At 37.5% G+C, this 16,652-nt stretch overlaps 1 protein-coding gene across 3 annotated transcripts in view; it reads right to left on the bottom strand.

Annotated features, from left to right (window-relative positions):
- The window catches only part of LOC118187484 (sodium channel protein 1 brain-like), a 155,893-nt gene extending 139,662 nt beyond the window's left edge, over positions 1 to 16,231 (bottom strand). For 2 of the 3 annotated variants that reach the window (XM_035357722.2, XM_085820224.1), the window contains exon 1: positions 16,013 to 16,231. The gene's annotated coding sequence lies outside the window, so the exon portion shown is untranslated. The remainder of the gene's footprint in view (positions 1 to 16,012) is intronic. The other variant, XM_085820223.1, reaches the window with a different exon arrangement.
- Positions 16,232 to 16,652: the final 421 nt, after the last annotated feature.

Raw genomic sequence — 16,652 nt, 5'->3', positions numbered from 1 at the left:
ATGGCAAGTGATGCTCATGTATCTGAAGAATTTAAGTTTCCGGAAAGAAGTTCGAAGCTTCCGCCGATTGTCATTAAGGATTCAAACTGGAAATGGAAGGATATTACTGATCTATTGGATAACTCCGGCTACAGTGAATTTAATGCAAAGATGAAAGCCGTAGATGAATTTGAAATCAAAGTCAATTCCAGTGAGACTTATCGTAACATCACGGACCTCCTTGACGACAAAAAGATTAAATTTCATTCATATCAGCTTGCTGAAGACAAAAACATCAAAGTCGTCATTCGTAGCCTTCCGATTGACACCCCAGTTACGGATATCCAAGATGCTCTCATTGCAGAAGGATACGCTGTAAAAAAGGTTGTACAAATGTCTCGCCGAAAAGGTCCTGAAATTGCCCCCATGCCTCTATTTCTGATCTTGCTAGAAAGGAATGAGAAAACCAAGGACATTTTTAACAATCTAAAGTATCTTATGAGGCTAAAGATAACAGTTGAAAGATACAGAGGTAGACGCGGTATCACGCAGTGCTTCCGTTGCCAAGACTTTTACCACGCTCAAAGTCAATGCCGTCACGCACCACGGTGTGTCAAATGTGGTCAGGGGCATGAGTCTCGTGACTGCACCAAGCCCAAGGATGTGCCACCAAAGTGCTGTCATTGCGGACTTCCTCATACTGCCAGTTTTAAAGGTTGTTCGTTCTACCCCAAGCCTCGCTCATCCTTTGTGCAAAAAGGCATATCATATGCAGATAGAGTAGTCAACAATAGTAATGCTACTCCCCCACAGATGGCGCCACAAGCAATCTTCCCACAACTCAGTGAGCTTCAAGCAAAGCTCGACGAAGCTAATGCGGTAATTCAAAAGCTCACAACAGCCATCTCTATGTTTGCTGATGTAGCGAAGGCACTTCCTACCGCCTCTATGATAGAGGACACAGTCAGGCCAGCTTCTCCCAACCATGGATAATCCCACCTCCCGGCAAAGTTCTCCTGTTAAGATCCTGCTCTGGAACGCGCAGAACGTTACCTCCAAGATACCGGAACTTCATGAATTTATCCAGCAAAATGACGTAGACATCTGCTTAATTACAGAAACCCATGCTAACCCTTCGCACTCCTTAAGGATAGCCAATTATTTCAGCTACCGTAGTGACAGACTCCACCACCGTGGTGGCGGAGTGCTCATTTATGTTAAAAGGACATTTGATTCATATCTGAAAAGTGCAGAAAATTGTGATGGAATGGAAAGTGTTAAAGTGATGGTGAATCTACCCAACATTGGGGATGTCACTTTCTGTGCGATGTATAACCGCCCTGGGAACAAGCTCCGTGCTGAAATTCTGGATAGACTTATTAACTCAGACTTCCCCACCTTTCTAGGTGGCGATTTAAACGCCAAGCATCTCGACTGGGGATGCCGCAACTCGAATTATAATGGACACATAGTGCATGATTTTGTGTGTAATTACCCTGTCTTTCTGCATGTGCCGGATGAGCCTACCTATAGGCCAAATATACTCAACCATCAGCCTGACATTCTGGATATTTTTATTACGACGTTCAATATTCCTATTGCTATTACGGTAACATGTGACATGTCTTCTGATCATGTACCTGTACTTGCTTACCTTGGAGTGGAAAATGCTAAGAACCTACCGCCAATTAAGCATACTGATTGGAATCTTTATCATAATACTTTGATGACCACTGATTTTAATTGTGACTCGTTACAAAGCACTACGGATATTGAACGTGCTATAACAGACTTTACTTCGTACCTGCATTCTGCTAAGTCCCTAGCTACGACTGAGGTTGACCGTGTCAGACATGAGCACACGCTTCCTGCCAATATTCGTGAAATAATCTGCTTTCGAAATCATCTCCGAAAGGAATTTAATCTCACCTGGGATCCTGCTATCAAAACTCAAATTAACAGGCTTAATAGGAAGATCAAGCAAAAGATTCAGGACCATCGTTCTAGCTTATGGCAGGATAAGATGGAAAAGATCAACGACGAACCTGGCGCCATCTGGCGTCATACAAGGACACTAAAACGCCCCTGCTCTGCCAGAAAACCGCTTAAATGCGATAACGGATTTGCTTACTCCGATCAAGACAAAGCGGAACTTTTTGCGGAACACCTTTCTAAACAGTTCATTCCAAATTCCTTCCCCTCAGATCATAGTTCGGACATTCAAGTTCATTACCTTAACGATCAATGGCTGCACTCCCCTTCTACGGAACCTTCTATCAAACTAAGACCGTATGCAAATTAACAGGCATTCTCAATGCATGTTTGTATCAAAATTATTTCCCACTTTTCTGGAAGCAAGCAAGCATCCTAATGATTCCTAAGCCAGGGAAAACACAGGATTACCCGGCAAACTTTAGACCCATCAGCCTGCTGTCCTCCATAAGCAAGATCCTGGAACCTATTATTTATCTCAGAATGCAAGGAAACTTGGACTTTCTCGTTGATCACCAGCACGGTTTCCGGAAAGGACTTTCGACCACAACGCAGTTAGTCAGGCTCACGGAGTTCATCGGCGCGGCTATGCACAACAGAATGAGTGTTTCTATCCTGATGCTAGACGTGGCAAAGGCTTTTGACCGCGTCTGGCATCCAGGGCTAATCTATAAGCTAATTCATCTCGGTTTCCCCAGAAATCTGACACTCACTATCAAGTCTTTCCTTGAAAATAGAACTTACACCGTTGGAGTTGGAAATGCAACTTCATGTGTCAAAAATATTTACGCAGGTATTCCTCAAGGGTCAATTTTAGGCCCGCTTTTTTACATCATCTATACCAACGATTTCCCTTGCTTTTCCGAGGATACAAATGTTCTCGCAGCCAGCTACGCTGATGATACAGCGATAGCCACCAAGTCTCTAAACCCAGAGTATGCCTTGTCAAGAATTCAGGCCAAAATCCCTGCTATTGAGGGGTGGTGCAGTCGCTGGAAAACGTGCATTCAGCCAGAAAAGTCCAAGATTCTACTCATTCGAAATCGCAGACAGAGGAAAAGGGTCAGAACTGAGGTTAAACTTTTTGGCAAAATCATCCCTACAGTTGATAAAGCTAATTACCTGGGAGTTACCCTTAACAAGAACTACAATTGGAAGGATCATATGCTTAGAGTAAGCGGAAAAGCACACGGGATCATTTTCAGGCTTTTTCCTCTCCTAAAGAATGAAAACCTCACCCTCAGACTGAAAAAGAGGATTTATGAAACTGTAATCCGACCCATTCTCACGTATGCTTCCCCAGCCTGGGCAAACTACAAAGCAAACGAAATTAGCAAACTCCAAGTGCTTCAAAATAAAGTGCTAAGAATCATCACAAAAGCTCCTTACTATGTTCGGAATAGGACTCTCCACTCCGACTTGAAAATAGATACTATTCAGGACTACCTCAGCAGAATAAACAACAACTTTTTTAATAATATTATCAATGTGAATCCCGCTAATTTCACGGACATTCTTATCTACGAAATCCTGGCTGAAGACAAAAACCTCCGCCCATTTGCCGCCCACCTCTTGAGTTCAGAATTTTAAGTTCCAGTTTTCTGGTTTTCAAGCAGCATCGATCGGGGTCAGTTTCTGGGAGGGTGACCTCCCACGTGACTGGCTCCGACGAATGAACAGTTAGTATTCGGGCTATCTTACACAGGTCATCCGAAGTTTCTTTCTCCGGCCCCTGCTAGGCGGATTCCATCCAAGATGTAGCAGTACAGGAGCAAAGTGCTTCTTTTTCTCTTTTTCTCTCTCCAGCACACTTCTACCTCCACGAGAGAAAATTTCTTTCAGGTTTCTACTCTGTCAGGCCCCACATGGGATCACATCAGGAACTGGCAAGAAAAGGACTTTAATTTCCTGCTGAAAGCCAGTATAACCGCAAAGTTCCAAAGTTCTCAAGTGTGAGAGAGCTTTCAGTCTCAGACCACGTCGGCTCGGTGGACGTTCGCCAGAATAGTTTGTATTTAAATTCTTACGCCTTAGTGCTATTCCTCAAATACTGATGGAAGTGATTTAAGTGTGTTAGTACTTAGCAACGGCTTGCTACGCACCATAAATAGGCCAATCTCGCGTTTAAGCTCTGTGACACCAACTATTTAAATGTCTACTGAAGTTTTACTTTTAAAAATTGCTTGATTGTTCGACCCAAGCGCGATTATTATTTCTTCTGTTATCACTCCCGAGTTGGGAGTTGCTGTAAATAGTGATTTCAATAAAAGGGTCTTTTACACCCTTCTTACGTTGTAATTCTTCTAGCACTCTTAAGAACATAGCTGCATTCAGCTCACTGTTCGAGTCAGGACATTGATACTAACACCATTATGTTTGCCAAAAGTATGCACAGAACATTAAGTCCTGATACTGGCGCCCGAGGAAAAATAAGAGGATGGCCTGAAAGGCAAGAAGATGAACCTGAGGTACCAGCAGTACCTGTACAGAACTCGGAATTACCACCCTCTTCCCTAGAAGGTTTTGGCTACATTGTGCAAACTATGCGGGCATCCATGAAACTAACGGCAATTTTCTACGGCAGGACAACCGTAAGTAATTTCCTGGAAAACCTAGATGCACATTTCATGTTATATCCAGTCCACGAGTTTCAGAAAGTCACGCTTGCTACCAGCGCTTTGAAGGGTCAAGCGCTAAATTGGTTTGAATATATTGGAAAGAATCTTTTGGGTGAACCAGGAAGCCCCACGTACACGTATGAAAATTTTAAAAGCTCTTTGGTGAGAGCATTTCCGGTCGTACGAGATAGAGCCAGACTAGAGACGGAACTTTTTAGCAGATATCAAGAAAAAATCGAAGATTTGTCAAATTTTATTTTAAGAAAGATTCAAGTTTTTAAGCATTTGTATGGAAGTCGCCCGGATCCTGAAATCATTCAAGTGATAATCCCTAGACTATTGCCCCAAGTTCAAGATTTCATCGAAATCAGGAACCCAATGACTTTGGATAAATTATTCGAACTCGCCGTGCAGTTGGAAAGTCGAAGAACTGCAGACAACGAAAGGCGTCGCCAATTTGAGCGAAGAAGTGAGTGGAATACGCCAAGACCTCGGCAGAATCAACAACAGAACTACGGGAACACGCCGAAGCAATGGCAAAAGAAAGATGGATCCCCCAAGACGACCGGCGAACGGCGAAATTTTCATCGTAAAGCAGGGAAAAACTCCGAAACTGGGCAAATCAAGAAAGATTCAGCTAAGTATGATTTAAACTAAGGGGGATTTCTTTAAGGAAGGTGAAAAATCCGAAGTCCTGAAAAATCCTTCCGCGATTAATTTAAACACTGTAGTAGTTAAAAATTTAACTTTACTGAAGATTGAAGTTTTAATAAATCATATACCGACGACAGCCCTTTTGGATACAGGTGCGCAAAATAGCTGCATTTCTGAGAATTTTTTCAAGAAACACTTCCGTCGTTTTAGAATTTTTAGCGCAAAAGACATTAATGTTACAGCGGCCCAAGGAGAAAAGTGTAAATGTCTAGGTAAAGTCTCACTTTTTGTGCGTATCAACGACGAGCAGGTAAAAATTTTATTTTATATCGTAAAAAAAACCTTCAAACATGTGTTATCCTTGGTGTGGACTTTTTCAGATTGGCAGAAGCCGCAATCGACTTTCAGGGAGCCAAGCTAACAGTCACGATGCAACCAGTTAACAAGAAGGACGATGGGCCCCCGGAGCTTGATCTACAGCATTTGCCGGCAGAAGAGAAAGAAAAACTGCAGGCTTTGGTAAGTGAATTCTCAAATTTATTCAGTGATGTACCTGGTTTCACACAGGTCACTAGTCATGAAATCCAGACTGGGAATGCCCAACCAGTAAGGCAGAAGCCGTATAGATACGATAAGGTTAAGGAAGAAATAATTGAGATTCATATTAAGGACATGTTGAAGAATAGAATCATTACTCCTATTTCTAGCAGTTATGCTAGCCCAGTAGTGTTATGCAAGAAAAACAACGAGTTCCCGATTACGCACCCGAAGCGGCGGCGTTTCGCTGTAGACTATCGAAAGTTAAATTCCGTCACAAAATATCCCGTATATCCTTTACCTATTATCGAAGAGGTAATCCGCAATATTACCTCCACGAAGTACATGTTCACATTAGATCTTACGAGTGGGTATTTTCAGATTGGGGTAAACCCTGAAGATGTCCCCAAGACCGCCTTCATAACAAAGTCTGGTACATACGCATTTCTTAGGATGCCTTTCGGTTTATCCGGCGCACCGGCAACCTTCCAGAGATGTATGGACATTGTCTTAAGACCGGTCCTTGGTAAGAGTACGTTCATTTATTTGGACGATATTATAATTACAAGTAATAGTTTGGAACAACATCTAAAAGATTTAAAACAAGTATTTTTATTACTAAACGAAGCCGGTTTAAAAGTAAATGCATGTAAATGTAAAATTGCCGCAAAAGAACTACGTTACTTAGGATTTAAAATCTCTCAGGATGGCATTGAAACCGATAAGTCCGAGATTATAGCTATCCAAAATTATCCTACTCCTAACACAGCTAAAAGGTTATCATCGTTTCTTGGTATGTGTTCATACTATAGATCCTCCATAAAAGATTTTGCTAAAATAGCTGAGCCACTGCTTAAATTAAAGAGGAAGAAAGCTAGGTTTTCGTGGTCAGCAGAAGCCAACTCAGCATTTAAAAAATTAAAAGACGCCCTAACACAAGCCCCCGTTTTAAAATTCCCGGAAGGGGATAAAGGACTAGAAATTTCAGCGGACGCTTCAGATTTTGCGGTTGGTGCGGTTCTTTCCCAAAATGGGCAGCCCGTGGCGTTTTTCAGTCGAACTTTAAATGAAACCCAGAGAAACTATTCGGCCACGGAAAGAGAAACTCTGGCAGTTTTATTAGCGGTGCACAAATTCCGCGTTTACTTTGGAGGTTCTCCAGTAACTGTGTATACCGACCACGCTGCGGTCACCAGACTCTATTCTGGAAAAAATTTATCGCCGAGATTAATAAGGTGGGCACTTAAGATACAAGAGTATAATCTAGTAATTAAACACACTCCGGGAAAGGAGAATGTTGTGGCAGATGCTTTAAGTAGAATCAATTTGGATGAAAACGGAGAGACAGAATAGCCGTGCTTACATCAAAAGTTTTAGAATCTCGTGAAACAGTAATAGCCGAACTGGGAAAAGATCCCGAGTTCAAAAATATATATAATTATTTAGCTGACCCTGAAAATTTCAGCCATCAAGATATTGTGCCCATAAGAAATTAGGGCGGCAAATTATGAAATAATTGATGTACTTCTTTCCTATACAAAAACTACTAACGAGAATCACGAGTTTAGGCTGGTTATTCCAGCAAGCCTAAGATTTAGTAGCTTGGAAGAATTGCATGATTCACCTATTTCCGGCCATTTGGGCCAGCGAAAGACTGTCCAAAGAGTTCAAAAAGATCAAAAAGATCATGGATCACTTAGAAGTACTGGGGCAGGAGCTCTGCAGCCCTGCATAGGTGCCGCACATGCCAGTTTCTGTAACATACGTGGCAAAGTGAGTACCTCGCTAGCATGTATGCTCAGCGTGCCACAGACGCATTAACAACGTACCTCAGCATGCACTGTACCCATCGTACATGCACCAAGAGAATAATGCATAGACAAGTGTATAGTGCAGTCTAGAATTCTCTTACAGTTTATGTCCGCCTGTTTCTTATGTACATCTCTACCAGCCAAAGTGTAAATTTCTAATATCATGTTGTCAAGTTTTTAAGAGGCTCAGCCCCTGTAGTAGGCATGTATTAAATATTCACATTAATGTGCACTTCATAATATGTCGAATCCACGTAATATTTAGTGTTCTCATATGCGTATATGCCTGCATATTTCAGTGTATTGCATTCACGTGTATGTAAGAGTAGTATAGTATAATTGTTTAATCTTATTTACGTGTACTTTATTCACGTATTATCAGTGTATTGTATCCACGTGTATGTTACAGTAGTATAATTGAATAGTTGTATAATCTAATTCACGTGTATTTTTGTGTACATGGTACTTACGTATCAGTGTCAATGTATATCAGTGTAAAGTATATTAGTGTGTCGCATTAATGTGCATTGGTGTATTGTGCCTATATTTTAGTGTATCGTGTATTAGTGTTTAGTATATACGTGTATAGTATATTAGTGTGTCGCATCTATGCGCATTGGTGTATTGTATCTATCTTTTAGTGTATAGTATATTAGTGTGAAACATTTATGTATATTGACGCATCGTGTCATTGGTTTATTGTGTCTATAAATATATTCTAGCATCATGTTGTCATGTTTCAAGATCTAAGAACATACAGAGTAACACCTGTAGTAGTACTGTGTATTATTAATATTTACACAAAAGTGTATTTTAAAATATATAGAATTTACGCAGTATCTATGTGTATCAATACTTAACTTTTTTATATATTGTAACTTAGCGTAAGTTTCTACCTATCTCAGTGTATTGTATCCACGTGTATGTTACAGTAGTGTAATAGAATAATTGTATTATCTTACCTATGTGTATTTTTGTGTACATGGTACTTATGTATTAGTGTCAATGTATACTAGTGTGTCGCATTTATGCGCACTGGTGTATTGTGTCTATCTTTTAGTGTATAGTATATTAGTGAATTATTGTATAGTATATTAGTGTATAGAATACTGGTGTATAGCGTATTAGTGTGTCACAATTATGTGTATTGGTGTATTGTGTCTATCTTTGAGTTTACAGTATCTTAGTGTGTTGCATTATGTGCATTGACGCATTGTGCAATTACACGATCAGGTCTATTTGTAAACTACTATATTTATGTCTATTTAAAGTTTCAGCTACAGATAGTTGCAGGTTCCAGACAGCACCCGAGTAGTCATTGTAAACCGTCCGAGTGTCCGGCCCTGCTGTCACCTGTCACCTGTCTAAAGAGTTCGCAAGGCAGTTTTTTTTTTTTTTTTTTTTTTTTTTTTTTCCAAATTGCAAAATTTTACTAGGGCGTATGTCAAGTCTTGCCCAACATGCCAATTTAACCCGGCCGGGTTCCTGAATAGTGTTAAATCAGAATTCCCAAATGAAATAATAGGGATCGATTTTGCTTGGACCTTACCCCACAAGTAAATTTAACAAAAACCGATATCTTTTAGTTATAGTGGACCATTTCAGCAAGTGGTTGGAACTGATTCCGTTAAAACGTGCCTCTGCTAAAATCGTAGTGGATTCAATTTTAAATAAGTTTATTTTAAAGTACGGGGCGCCGCTAAAAGTTATTTCCGATAATGGTCCCCAATTTGTTAGTAATATTTTTGAGGAAATGTGTGTAAAACTGGGCATATGCCATTTAAAAATGGTCCCGTATCGTCCGCAGTCAAACATAGCGGAACGGGTTAACCGAAACGTAGTTAAAATTATTCGAAGCTATATCAAAAATTATCACGCTACCTGGGATAACCATATAAATGAGTCTGCATATGCCATAAGAACGGCTAAACACGATACAACGTTGAAAACACCTTCTGAACTATTTCTTGGAAGAAAGATTGTGACACCCTTAGATAAACTCTTCTTTGTACAGGAAAGGGCACAAGAGTTTAAAATGACCGATATTCAAAAGTTGATAAATGAAGCAAAAGGGAATTCTGAAATAGCCCAAAGAAAGCAGAAATACTATTATGATCAAAAGAGAAGAGAGGTGAATTATTAAGTCGGAGATGAAGTCTTGAAGATTAAACATGCCCTTATCAAATACCTCAGAGGAAAAAGTGGGGAAATATTTTCGGCGTTTTGAAGGTCCTTTCATTATCGAGAAAATTACCCAAGCAGTGGTAGGGTTAAGAGCCAATAACGGCGAGAAAATTACTGCCAATGTGGACCAACTGAAGCCATATTATAATCGTAATAGAATGAAAATCTTTGAGTAATTTTTGCAGGAGCCGAGGAGACCGACTTCCACGGAGGACTTACCTCAGCGGCAACAACCAGAACCGGCAACAATTGCAACGAAGGGTCAGAAACAAAAAGCCCCTTATCAACAAAATAGAAGAGATAAGAGGACGAAAGTGGACCAAGGAAGAAAGAGGAAGAACGAAGGGAATAGAACTTGGATAAAAAATAAAAGACCAAAGAAGAATGGAAAAGGCCAAGCCAAGGCAGTAAAGAGGGGAGCGGAAAAGTCAGAAAGGACCCTGAAAACCAAGCAGCCCGGTTGCAGCCTTATAATACAGTTCCTCAATACAGCAGGAGGCTGGAGCAACGACGAACAAGGTTCCAGGAGCAAAGGAGAAATCCACCGAGGGGCCCAGGGAGGTCATCGACTAAACGCCCAGCAGAGCAGCCGAGAGGCGGGAGTAAATGTCCCAGACTGGAGCCTAGCTGTCTGAAACGAAAGCGTGCGATGGAGACCAATGGTGGCTGCCCCAGGTCAAGAAGGAAGTTAAATCAAACGGAGCTCTTCGCAACCTTCAACAACTGGGTAAAGAAGCGAATGGATGACTACAACAACAGAAAAGTAACATTTCTCATTCTAACGTTTAATTAATTTCCAGATATTACTGCAAGTTTCAGAATTTTTTTTACCTCAAGCGAGGTTGGCTTTTACGCCAAGTGGGCGATAAACGATTACTTATCTTGAAAGTTAATTTGATTTAAAATTACTTAATATTTCTAAGATATACTGTGAAGTATTGCGAAGATATTAGTTTTGCAATGAATTGCTGTGAATATGTTAGCTAAATGTTTTTATAATGCTTTGTCGAAAGACTTGAAATTTTTTTTTTATTAAAAGTCTGTAGAAGTAAACCACAACTTAGTCTAGACTATTCTCCTAGTAGAATGCGATGTTAAGAAAAGAACTTTGAAAAAAAATTAAATTTTTTTGCTTGAGTGATTATGTGTGTGAGGTTACACGGGAGTAAAACAAGTCTTCGTTACGTAGCTCTTATTGTTATTATGTTTTACTAAAGTATTTTCCTTCCAGATGTTGCTGGAAGGAGTGTGAGAAAGACATAAACGAAAAACAGATGAAGTTGTATGTAAAGTCAATTTCATTCGTCTGTAAATTGTAGAAAATTCTATTTTTATATAATAGATTGGCCTAGGTTAGGAGAAGTTAAGTTAGTTTTTTTTTTTTTTTTAGAATTGCAAAGTTTCAATCAGGTCCATTTGGACCAGTGTAGTTCACCTTTTGCCAATTCTGGGGGGAAGTATGTAAAGTTTTAAGTTAAACTAACCAAGTTTCTTTTTATTTTAAGTTACCCTTTCCTGTGAACTCTTATTTCAACTTCCCTTCAGAATAAGCGCACGGTTCAGCTTTATGCTAATTTTGTGTTGGAGCCAAGTTTTGTATTTAAGGTTATAGAGAAACTTCTCAAGTGTTAGAGAGCTTTTAGTCTCAGACCACGTCGGCTCGGTAGACGTTCTCCAGAATAGTTTAGTATTTAAATTCTTACGCCTTAGTGCTATTCCTCAAATACTGATGGAAGTGATTTAAGTGCCTTAGTACTTAGCAAAGGCTTGCTACGCACCATAAATATGCCAATCTCGCGTTTAAGCTCTGTGACACCAACTATTTAAATGTCTACTGATGTTTTACTTTTAAAATTGCTTGATTGTTCAAGACCCAAGCGCGATTATTATTTCTTCTGTTATCATTCCCGAGTTGGGAGTTGCTGTAAATAGTAATTTCAATAAAAGGGTCTTTTACACCCTTCTTACGTTGTAATTCTTCTAGAACTCTTAAGAACATAGCTGCATTCAGCTCACTGTTCGAGTCAGGACATTGATACTAACACCATTATGTTTGCCAAAAGTATGCACAGAACATTAGGTCCTGATAAACTATCATAACCTTAGATAGATAGTCTGACTCTCACCTCCTTTCCACAGCCGCCCTTTAAGTAAGGAAGATTGTTAGGATTTAAAGGCATACATATCTTACGGGTACCCTTGTAGTGCAATTGTCAGCATATCCAACTAATTCTGGAACGCTTCTGTGAAAGCAGAACTGATTTTCTCATGTAGTGCAGTTGTCAGCATATCCAACTAATTCTGGAAGGCTTCTGTGAAAGTAGAACTGATTTTTTCAAAATTGGTTCTCACAGAAAAAACGAATACACTATAAAATAAAAAAAGTAAAACGAAACCAAAAATTTGAAAGCTTTCAGATATTATATTACGCTTAAGGGGGGGGCGTTTTTTCATTTACGCACACATACACGTTTCGAGAGCATTTGGGCTAACGCCCCTTTGGGCTAAAAATATTTAAAAACAACACATCTTTAGAATTTCCCATAAATAATCTCACGCGCTGAAGATAAAAATATTTTATTTCGTACAGTGTGTTGATTCTGCTCGCTTTGAAATCGTTGAATTTCTTAATCAAAAATTCGTTAACGATTTACAAAATGTGAAATAAATAATAAAACAAGTTCAAAATTCGAGCTTGCAGATGCCCATATTCGGGTGAAGGATTACGTTGTTCGTAATTTGATGGCTCTATGTAGCGTTGTTTTTTCACAATGCGAGAAATATACATGTAAAATATAAAAAATACGATGGCTTTGCTCTACACGAACAGGCAACCTCTAATTAACTTTCCGCAATTTCAGGATCTTCTCCCTAGACCAGTATTTTCGAGAACATTCGAGCATGTTACGTAACCGCTCCTATAAATGAAAAATTCGCGCCATGTCAGATTGTTTCTCTCCTCTTGCGCTACAACACTTCGCTGCTCCTTAACCCATCTTTCCTTTGTTAGAATAGTTATGACGCAGAAAGACTAAATTTAATCGTACTTCGTTTAAATCACTGTTGAATATGTAATTTGGAGAATTTCATTAAAAATGGTCTACAGGGACAATTGAAATAAAGATATAGAGTCTTAAAAAGTGAAATCCTTCTGTGTCATCATTTCTGCTGTCTTCCACTCTGCCACGACCATCCCCTGATCTGATATAGTTATATCATCAAGCTTGGTAATTCGCGTGCCTGCCGGCCAAAATTTTACATACATACATTCACACAGATTCTTCATTATTTAATTTCTTTAAATATATTACAGGACGATCATATTTTATGGCAACAATTTGAAAAGTGATTCAACGCTTTTTAATGATTTAGAGCAAAATGCCATTTCGAGACTAATAGCCCTTCAGGGCTAACTCTCCTTTGGGCTAAAAATTGTTTTGCTTTTTTAAAGGAGATAGTTTGATATTTTAAATGCGGTCAAATATATAGCGTCTCAAACACTCCTATTATTTAAAATATGCATATGTTCAAGGTTGCAAATCGTCTTATGCATTTCATATTAAATTTCTTTCCTTTCTCCAATGGGTTTTAGTTTATGCCCAGATATTGTAGCTATAAAATATCAAATACGATATAATTGCTAAATAAAATTAAAGCAACAGCCTGTTGCTTAGGAGGAAATTTTAAGAAAAGGGCTTTTCATATCATAATAGAAGCAAACATGATTAGCCTAGCAAAGCATATGATGGTACATTCAATAATAAATATTTTATTAATATTATGCTAATTACAAGAACTATAAATCGTTGTTCCGTATTTCCGGATATTTCGATACAGTTCTCAGTCAATACAACTTTTTTCAACCACTAATAAATGCTTTTATGATAAGTTGTCTGTACATTTATAATGCAATAACTTGAATGAAAATAACCCACATACACATCAAATAAGTGTAAAATGTACAACATACAGATTTACTAAACCTTTGCGTGAAAGTCACGTAAATCCCAAACTAAATATAGTTATCAATATGTATCAATATGATGAATTAATATAATTATATTTAAAAGGATTTCACTACAGTAAAAACGCTTTCACAATTATTAGGCCTAGAGTAAAAGCTTATTAGAGTAGTTCATACTTTTGGAAACGTGAATGTTCAGAACCTGGATTATTTAAAACCGCGTTAAATGTTGTTCTATACTCAAATGCTGAACAATAATCATTCTGAGTTTATTAGAGTGTTTTGAGCCGTAATTCTGTATAAACTGATTAAATTGTGTCTGATATGTAAGTGTGATTAACATCATATGTGTGTAAGATGATGTTAACTTTATCAACAACAACTTTTTACATTTAGCCATTCTAGCCATTCTGATGGTATTATTGCTTAGTAATTCATTAGGATTACTAAGCAATAATACCATCATTTCGATTTCAAAATCTCATTTAGTCTCTTCCCAGGCTTATTGCTGCTGTTATCAGAGCAAAAATTGACGAAGAAATTAATAAGAATTTTTATAGAAATTAATAAGAAACATCAATAAGGCGAAAATAATTTTTACTTCAGTTCTTCGTAGATTTAAGCAAAATTTGAATAAATCAAAGCGCAGTTTGTTAATTAACTTTAAGCTTTAATTAACTTTCCCGTTGATGTTAACTTTTTTGACAAAATATTGTCAATCAAGATCATTTTTTAAATAATTATGTAAAAAAATTAATTTTTACATTTTCAACTTATATAAGCATACGTTTTTCCAAGAGAATTATCTTTTTTCCAAGAATTTGTAAGTACTTAATAATCATATTTACGAATTAGCAGACTCCAGTAGTTAAAACACTGACGGTTATCCAGTAGTTAAAACTATTGAATTCTGGTCTGCTAATTCTTAAATAAAAGTGTTGGCCGATAATCAAATTTTTATTTTTGATTACCATTATAAAAATTTCAACTTCCATAAGTCTCATATTCTTCAAATTAGACATAAGATAATAATAAAAGCGAAAATTATGGGCTTAATTCTAAACCAGGAATTCCCAACGGGGTCCGTGTAGACCTTCTGGGAATCGATGAAAATTTAAAGGGGGGTCACTGATGATCAAGGGGCCGACAACCGGCAATTGATCAGCATAATAATGATCCCATTAATTAAGAAATAAAATCTTTTAATAAAACTGGTAATTAATTTGCTTAATGGCATAAAGTTGCATCAAATATAAGAAAAGAAATCATGTAAAACAAAAGCAAAAATATTAGGGAGAAAATGTACTAAAATTATATAATCTATTTTGAAAATCAAAAATATTTTTTAAAATATGTATGCAGTGAGAAAACAAAGCACAATAACACAATAAAAAAATCACAAATTAAAAACTAGAACTGAAAACAAGAAACTGGTTGAATATTTTTGAACGAGATGATTTAAAAATTAAATTAAGCCTCTCTGATCTGAGTTATAATTAGAACACTTAAAAAATTTTCGTCTATTCTATTATCAACTAGTTAAAGGAGAAAATGCCACTATTATTAAGCAGAAAAATTGTATACAGTTTTTTTTTGGCATTTTTCAAATTCTATTCTTGAATAATAAACCCTTTTGGAATCCATATGTATAAGCCTAATCTATACGTTGCCATTTTAGTTTTCTGCCATTAGTTTTTTGATTTCTATGATTTCCATTCCAAGAAATTTAAAATAAATCAACTTGCCTTAGAAAGTTCCCTAACAAAAAAATAGTAAATATGTTACATTTCGTTGAAACGAATTGTTTTACAACTCATATAATTTCAATTAATGCATAACTTATACATTACGCAAAATTTAAGACTTAAAAAATTTTAATAATTCAATTAGACAAATTAATTGCACATACATGAATTATGTAATTATTGTATTAATTAATGCATTATTTTTAGGAATATTATTATTGTATAACACAGTTTAATAAATGACTTCAAACTATACAAATTTATTTCAAGTAAAGCAAATGAATTACTACTTAAAAAAATGAAAAATAGCATTTGAATAACCATTTTTGCAACAGTTCTGAATCTCGAAAATTGAATAACTCACGAAATGTATTTTATATGCTTCTCTAAAACGTTACCTCCTTAAAAATATGTCTAAATTCTAAATGAAAGTCAAATTAATTACTTTTCGGCAGCAGAACAACTTCGGGAGTTAAATAAACTTTAAACTTAATTAACTGAAACTTTAAAAAAATGTTTGAGGCTCACCTGTACCTAGTTTAGAGTATCCGAAAATAAACTTAGCACGTGCATAGAAGTGAAGGTACTATCTAGAAACAGAAATCTACTTTTTGAAAAAAATTCCATCTCTCCAAAAATGAGAGACGGATAAAATCCCCCGCATCGAAACATTACGAAGAAACGACGTTTGTTTTCACCTCATCGGAGGATGCATCAGGTGTAACTGGCAAGAACCGACCGGCTGGATAAACCTTCTAGGTGCCGAGGTGAGTAGGTGCCGCTCGCTTCCGATGCCAAATTTAACCCCACTCACCCCCCCCCCCGCGCCAAGCAGAAGAATTGGCCATGTGCCCAGGCATTCATTCGACGTGGCGGCGTACACACCCCCCACGAAGATCATCTTCTCTTTTCGCTGAAATATTTGCACAAAATAGAATGTTTGCGGCGCGTAATAAAACGGAAAACTTCGAAACATGAAACAACGCACGCTGTTGAAAGCCGCTCTGCCTTCCTGACTTGGAGAACAAAATGAATTTATGATTCACTTCAATTTTCTTGAGATATACAATACATTCTGAGAATTTGAAACCTTAAAATACAATATTGCCTAAATTATATATATTATGTACGAACACTGTTTTCAATTATTGCATTGACTCTTCATAAT

Source organism: Stegodyphus dumicola, chromosome 7 (assembly GCF_044657685.1).
Source record: "Stegodyphus dumicola isolate Sdum_Otavi_A_Nest chromosome 7, ASM4465768v1".
Lineage (NCBI taxonomy): Eukaryota > Metazoa > Arthropoda > Arachnida > Araneae > Eresidae > Stegodyphus > Stegodyphus dumicola.
This window is presented reverse-complemented; position numbering and strand designations above follow the sequence as displayed.